A 7,684-nucleotide genomic window follows, 5' to 3' on the forward strand; every position below is an offset into this window, starting at 1 on the left:
CACACACACATACACACGCACACACACACACACACACACACACAGAAACTATGGTTTGTTGACGACACAAAAAAGTCAAGGCGAAGCGGAAAATACGAATAAAATGAGAAAGAAACGGAGTAAGAACACAGGATATTATAGCCCTATAAGATGAATTCCGTAATTTGCACATTTCCTGTACATTTTTATAAGACATTTACACGAGATAAACACGGATGCTGGAGGGCACCGATGTAAGAGATATTCGAAACGTTGTTAGAGTAAAAACCAAACCTGCACATCCATTTTACGCAACATTTTTCTTACTCTTGTATCTTTCTGCACCTTATTTTTCTCTATGCTGTTCCTCTCACCTCGCGCTGTGATATTTGAATCAGCTGTTGTAAAGACTTGAACTTAACAAACCTAGCCGATTTCACACACTTATACACTCACATACACATTCACAAACAGACACACACACACACACACACACACACACACACACACAAACACATACACAAAAACACATACAAACACATATTCACACCGTCACATACATACATAATATTCATTGTAATAAGACACTGTTGAAATAGGCATTCGTAATTTTTTTTCCTTCAAATTATCATGAATTTATCGGTATCACATAAAGCTTGTTTATCTTGCGATTGCAAAACATACCAATTTATCTTTAACAGAAGTCGAGATATTCTCGATTGATGGAGGTGGGCGTCGCTTGATTATAGAAGTCAAATTAGCGAAAAAATGACTCCAAAGTTTTATGACCAAGCGTGAGTGTCCTTAGAAACTGCAAAGGTGCATTTAAAAATGTTTCATTTATTTATTTATTTTGTGGGGGCTTGGATCAGCGTTTTTCCACAGTAAATTTTACATCGCTAAAAAAGATGTTTTTGTATGGTCGTAGAAGGTTTTGAGCAAAACATAATATAAATAAGAAAAAATCTTACTGGTGTCTTTTATTTCAGTCTTTTGATGAACGTCAAATTTCCCCTCTATGACTCGCATATATTTTACTTATCACGATAGCATACACGCAACATGCATAATAATTTGATTATAATCTACATCCTACAAAATGAAACGTAATGAAAAGAAATTCGTTTTCAGAAGTCTCTGTTTATCATGATTATGATGTTATTGTCTCTTGCTTTTTTCGTGTGAATTTACTTCACCTTTTTGTTTTTAACCGATGATTACTTCTTACGTAACTTTGAACATTTAAAACGTTTATTTCAGACTGCCTGGTTCAGAATAATTAATTTCAGGATTACACGGATAGAACACGCAGGAACTATTGAGCAATCACAAGTGGGTATGACGTAAACACGATTCTGTTGGGTTTTTTTTTTCATATTGTTGTTCTTTTTTTGTTTGTTTCCATCACTACAGAGGATATTGTAATTCACAGTAGGATAAATGGATTGTACTTCAGTTTCGTTTCACAATAGATAATAATCATCGATCCTTCAATAATTTCCTCTATCTCATTGGCGTCTGTGGTGTAGCATTTAGGCGCTTCTTCGAGGTACACAGGAGGCACCATTCGATTCCCGAGACGGGAGAATTTTTACGGAGTGTCTCTGTCTTTCTTCTGGGATGTCGCATCCCTCTTAGCCTGACAGGCAGGGTCGAAGCCCGTCTTCAAAATGATCTAAATTGTGTCGGTTGATTGGAGGGGGGGGGGCGTAATAACACCTATTAAAAGTGCACTTTTCTTCAGTTACACAAATGAGGCATCGTGGTGAAATCAGGCGCTCGTCAAAATAATGAAATCAAAGAAATCGGCAATTTTTTTAATTAATTTTTTTTTATTTTTTGGGGGGTGGGCCATGAGCAAATTTTTCTAATTTTCTCTTTTTTTGGATCAGCACCTTTTATGTCTATTTAAAATACATTTTGTGTTGATTTTAGTGGAAAACACTGATTAACCGTACAAAAAATGTAAATATTAAGTTTCCAAAGACTCTCGACAGGTTTTGTAAGCAACCACATTTTGGCCGCCATTTCTAATTTTAGCTCTGAAACCAGGCAACCCAGACCTCCTTCAATCGCAAATATTTTTCACAAAAAAGAAGGCAAATAAACAGGCTTTAAGATGAAACCGATAACCCCATATGCCCAAAAATTGACGAGCGCCTGCAACCACGATGTGACACCATAATATAATTACCATTGATCCTTCAATGATGTTTTTTTTCTATCTGCAACCGATATTTCTGGCATGTAGCCCCGATGATCCACGTCATCCACTCACATGATAGGACACAACACTGACCACAAACGCCGTCCTCTGTTAAGACAGGACATTGCATGCTAGTAATAAAGTAAAAAGTAAAGTTGTTCCCGCATCGGATCCGGACATTGGGGATTGCTTTGTTAGTGAGACAACTTCCTGGGCCTTCGGCATATTGTGGTAGGGTGGCCAGTTCCTTTCCACGCCGCCTTTACTCCCCCAACTCAAAGTTAGGTATCCATTACTGCTGCGTGGGAAGAAGGGGTCGAAAAAAATCCGTGTCCGAAACGAGGCTCGAACCCGGACTTTCCGCTTCGGAGACGAGCGCACTAACCACTTCGCCACCGCACCCTCGGTAATCTAGTATCAAGTAATATCATATACCCTCAAATTCTCCAAAGTTGTGGGTGTTCTGAATGTCTTTTTCATCTGTTGTGCCTAAAAATAACCCCACGGCTTCTTCCTAAAGCGGTGTTTGCGGCATTGTCCACCAGTGGACGATTTGGGAATTTTGGTGGGCAGTGGGGAGTGACAGATGCCATTAAAATGTCCTTCTGGAATATTCATATAGGTGGGAGGTGCGAACATTTTGTCCTCTTATATTGCAAAAGTGGGCGCTGGCTATGTATTACAGTTATCAAGCACTGTCCTAATAAATCAAAGAGGCTGCGTTTATTATGAAGCCAAAAGAAATCCCCGAGATAATTTCGGAGTGTGTTAAAATGCTGGCGCACCTTATGAGAATTGACAGCAAAGTGATTTGACATGAAGCTATACAAAATCAAAGACATAAGCCGGAGGCAAACTAGGAAGACTTTGATGAGACATGACATGACATGATGAGAGGCTCAGTTTGACGATCAAGAGAAGTTGAAATAAATGACAGAGAAATGTGTCAACATTATGGATAACAACTAAGATATATTATTAAGAGACACCCACTTTACTCCATCCCTGCATCCCACATTTGCTGACATCTCAAGTGACAAGTTCATTTTAAAAGTGAGAACATTGCTCAACCAGAGTTGAGTGCGCCAGAAAAAAAGGAAAAAATAAAAAATATATATAAGTAAAAACCAAACATTTTTCTAGTGCTTTCATCCTGGTATAGGAGTAAATGTTGGAGCCTGATGGGTTCTCAGAGTTGGCTACTCATACCACGTCTTATCACTGATGTTATTGTCCTTACCTGTCACTCAGTGTGTGACCGTAGTGTGGGTTCGTCTCAAAATACAAACAATTTAATCAGTACTAGGAGGTACACTTGACCGCTATCGAATTCCTGATGTTCTTGAGAGGAGTTAAATATAGTTCCTTAATACATTTCAGCGGTTGGCGGCAGGGAAAGGGTTGGTATTTGATATATTATGAGGAGGGAGGTTGGGTGGAATTCCAAAGAACAACTGTGTGTTTTACTCTAATGAACTTTTCAAGGCATCGCTTTAGATTTGATTTATACTAATTCCCTTTTCTTATTAATTTTAAAAGCAGTTCTGGCACTCTTCACTGGTCAGCTCCTGGCACATCTTTTCTGTGTCACAATTTCCCCAAACCCACCCGACCCAAGACTTTGTCCCTGTCGTTCTCAGAGAGTATTTAGCTACACCTCTCTCCACCACGATGTACTGTCGGTACATAGCGACAGACAGAAACGTGGTCAAATTCCAGAGCAGCTCAAGTCTGTGGGCAGACAGAAAGGTAGTCCTGCGTCGTGCTATATTTGGCAGAGCCGACTTTCCGGACAGCCATTATACGGCGACGGCTTGTCGCCCCCTGATCCACCCAGTCACTCCGGCTTCCCACAAGCTCTCAGGCTATATTGGGACTCAGCAGATACCCTGGCTGACACAGACATACTTTTTCCTACTCTCTTTACTTAATTCTTTTGTCTCTGTCGTCCAGCATCTTCTAGACACACAGAGATGTACAAGGAAGCTTTTTATTGTGCTATTTATTTATTAACCGCTGTTACAGAATTGGTTTCCTTCTGTGGTTTGAGAATATAAATAAGGGCAAGTGACTCTGAAAGGAAGAAAAAACAACAACAAAAAGAACGAAATTGGCAACGTTTTACTGCAATGAGTGTGTCAACGGTGCCGATGATAAAATAATGTCTTTGCTTGGGGACATGGAGATTACTATACACTTTTGGTTGTCCATAGCACATAGGAGCAAGGTGTTAGCTTTCTAGTAAAAGCGTTGATTGTCTTTAGGCGGAGTCGTTTCCCCTTTTGGTAAAAACAAAAGTTAGCGTTCAAGTTTAGAGATAAATGTTTAGTCTTGCAGCTGTAATCATTTTTTCTTCCTCTCTCTGAATTTATATTCTAAAAGTTCAAACGGATGCCAAGTTGCATCAAACTGTTCTTGAAAGCATACATATAAACCCTTTTTGTGTAAACATCTTCTCTAAGTTATACAAACTCAACTATGAGAAGTGGCCTTCGATATAAAAGTGGTTTAATTTCCAAGCAAAAATGTTCTGCTGGTCAATTGCAGTTGCTCACCAAAATTTGTTTCTAACTGGTTGTGACTGATATATTTCGTTTTCTAATTCTAATTGTGGGACTATTTCTGCACCACCAACAGCAACGTGTAATTATCTGACGATAACATGCTTAGTCCTTGTGTTTGTCTGCGGTCACTCGTTTGTTTTTGGGGGAGTTCACAAACGGGTTGAGAGTTGACGAATATTGCACCCAAGTCTTTCGGGAAAAGAAAGCGTGCAGACGACAGAAGAATAATCTTACGATTTTGATAGAGTAGATAGAACATTTATTGGTTTCTGACCTCATTGTATCAGAAACTCAGAATGGCCCAACATGCCAGAGGGCATTTCATAATTTTCGGGTAGAAAAATGAAATCGTCTGCAAGCTGTTTAGCTATTCAAAGCCGAAACAGACTTTTTTTCAAGATAGAATACAATCAGTTTCAATTTTTTAAATATCTTTGATAACCTTATACATCAATATTTCTTTCTTGTTTTTTGTACACATATAGAGCACCTGCAAACAATACCATGAGTGAGAGACTGCAATTTAAAACAAATCAAAATATCGAGCTTAGCAGATCTGAACAACTGGCCGACAAAATGTATTTTACAGTGAAACAGGATATTTACGGTAATAATGGTGTATCAACCTCATTTTGTCTTAGAGGTGGGCCATTGATCTCGATTTCAAAGTACGTACTTAATAGATATATAAACATTTACAACAATAAAAAGGCAAGGAAAATAGCGTGACATTTTATCACGTCCATGGATTTATAAAAATCTCTCGCTACGAATTCGATCTTGCGACAAACGTAACCCACGCACAAATGTCTACATGGTAATTCAACCCTCACGAGGTGTTCAGAGACAAAGACAGTCGGCGTTTTACAAAGAAAAAATGTCATTGCCAGTATTCCCATTTCTGTATTCATTCGTTTTTACCGCTGAAAATTGGCAAAAATGTGAACAAGTCTTGTTTTTAATGCCAAACGAATACTGTTTTGGTGATAGCTCTTCAAGCCATATGAAAAAAGAAAGAAAAAATATACCTGCTATGCTCATGGTCCAGATGTCTTGTCGCGCTACATACGTTATAGAGTGTGAGAAGAAACAATCAAACAAACATAAAACAAAATAAAACTTCTTCAGACGACATTTTCAGAGACCCCATCTTTGTGAGACAAAATGTTGGGTAAAATACGCTTAACTGTTCGCTACCTTAGCATTACAAAGTTCTATCCGACATTTTTGCCCGTTTTGAGTTGCTAAGACCATGGGGTCAGAAACCAAATGTTCTACTTACTCTATCAAAATAGTACGATTATTCGAAGTCGTATTCAAGATATTTTTCGAAGAGCTGCATGAAAAAAACTTGAAATGTTATTTAAATTTTTTTTTTAAATTAACGTCAAATTTCTCAAAACTGCATGTTGGTATTGACAGATAGAACTTTGTAATTCTAGGGTAGCAAATTCTGATTTTTTGAAAATACAACAATTTAAAGCTTTCGCGCCTTTTGTTTGAAAGATTGTAATAAAGACCTTGGCCTTTTACGACAAAAAGTAACACAGGTCACGATCTTTGTTAAAATTTGATTTTTTTGTGGTCACTATCGCTATTCTTATTTTAACTCCCCCTGTAGCCTAGCAATCGAAGGGGTGCAAGGCACTAGGTTTTTTAAGGGATGAGTGTGTGTGGAGGTGGGAGGAGGAGTGCCACTGCAGGCTAAAGGTCTCTGGGAGGGGAAGGGGGGAAAGGAAGGGGAGGGGGAGCGTCTATCAGTACAGAACATCATGCCGTGACAGCACATCTATAAAAATTATGTCTTTGTTTCTAGTGTAACGATTGAGCTCTTTCAAGATGCACACAGAGGACTTCGAAAAGAGGAGGCTTCGCCGCCACCCGGGCAAAATTCAAAATTAATTCCTATCAAACAAAAAAAGGGTTAATGTGTCCCGCGCGCTCAAGTTTAATATGATCTTATGTAGTTACGAGCGCCGTAAAAACCTTGCCAAAACAAAACGAAAGCAGGGGACGTGAAAAGTTCACAATTATAAGGCATCGTGATGAAATCAGGCGCTTGTCAAAATAATGAAATCGAAGAAACAGGCATTTTCTAGCGAGTTTGGGCATTTTTATGTTAATTTTGTTTTTTACTCTACACTTTTCCTGTCTATATTAAAACATATTTCCACGTGAATTCTACTGAACATTGTTAATTAAAGGCACGCAATATACAATTTTATCGTTTTCAATGACTCTTAAGCCATTGAAATGATCAAACTTTGGCGGCCATTTTCTTGCTAATTTTACCACTTAAACCAAACGATCCCATTTTCTTCATTTGCCAATATCTCAATTTCTGTTGAAGATAAATGGGTATTTTTTCAGTGAAACTAAGACAAACGAATCAGCTTTCATATGATACCAATATATCCTCATGCCCAAAAATTGACGGGCGCCTGATTCCACGGGTCGAGAAACAATTATTTTCATTTTTTTTGCACTTCTAATTACATGTATTTTCCCTTTACGGTACAGAGCGATACACAATCCAATTTTATTATAACTAAAAGGTAACGCCTTTCGGTTAAACGGTATGAGTCTTGATCTTCACATTTTTTTCAAATAGACCTAGTTCTCGGGAAAATAAATACGCGAAAGACATTGGCCTTTAAGGCTAATTCCCTACAAGTTCCAACTGATCCTGCAAAGGTTGTGTTTTAAGTTTTCAAGAACCACGTCTTAGAACTATTTAGAAATCTTTGATTTTGTTTTTGACATTTGGCCTTTCTATTTTGTTTTCGGCTTCAAAGTCTCTGAATCATTTGAAAGTTTTTGCTTTTTCCTTTCTCCCTCGCATTTTTGTTCGAACTTCTTGACATTTGGAAAATAACTTCACGGAATAAACCAACTTGGTGTGTGAGGAAAAGTAGCACAGATCACGACCCCCCCC

The sequence above is a fragment of the Aplysia californica genome, unplaced genomic scaffold (assembly GCF_000002075.1).
Source record: "Aplysia californica isolate F4 #8 unplaced genomic scaffold, AplCal3.0 scaffold00037, whole genome shotgun sequence".
NCBI lineage: Eukaryota > Metazoa > Mollusca > Gastropoda > Aplysiida > Aplysiidae > Aplysia > Aplysia californica.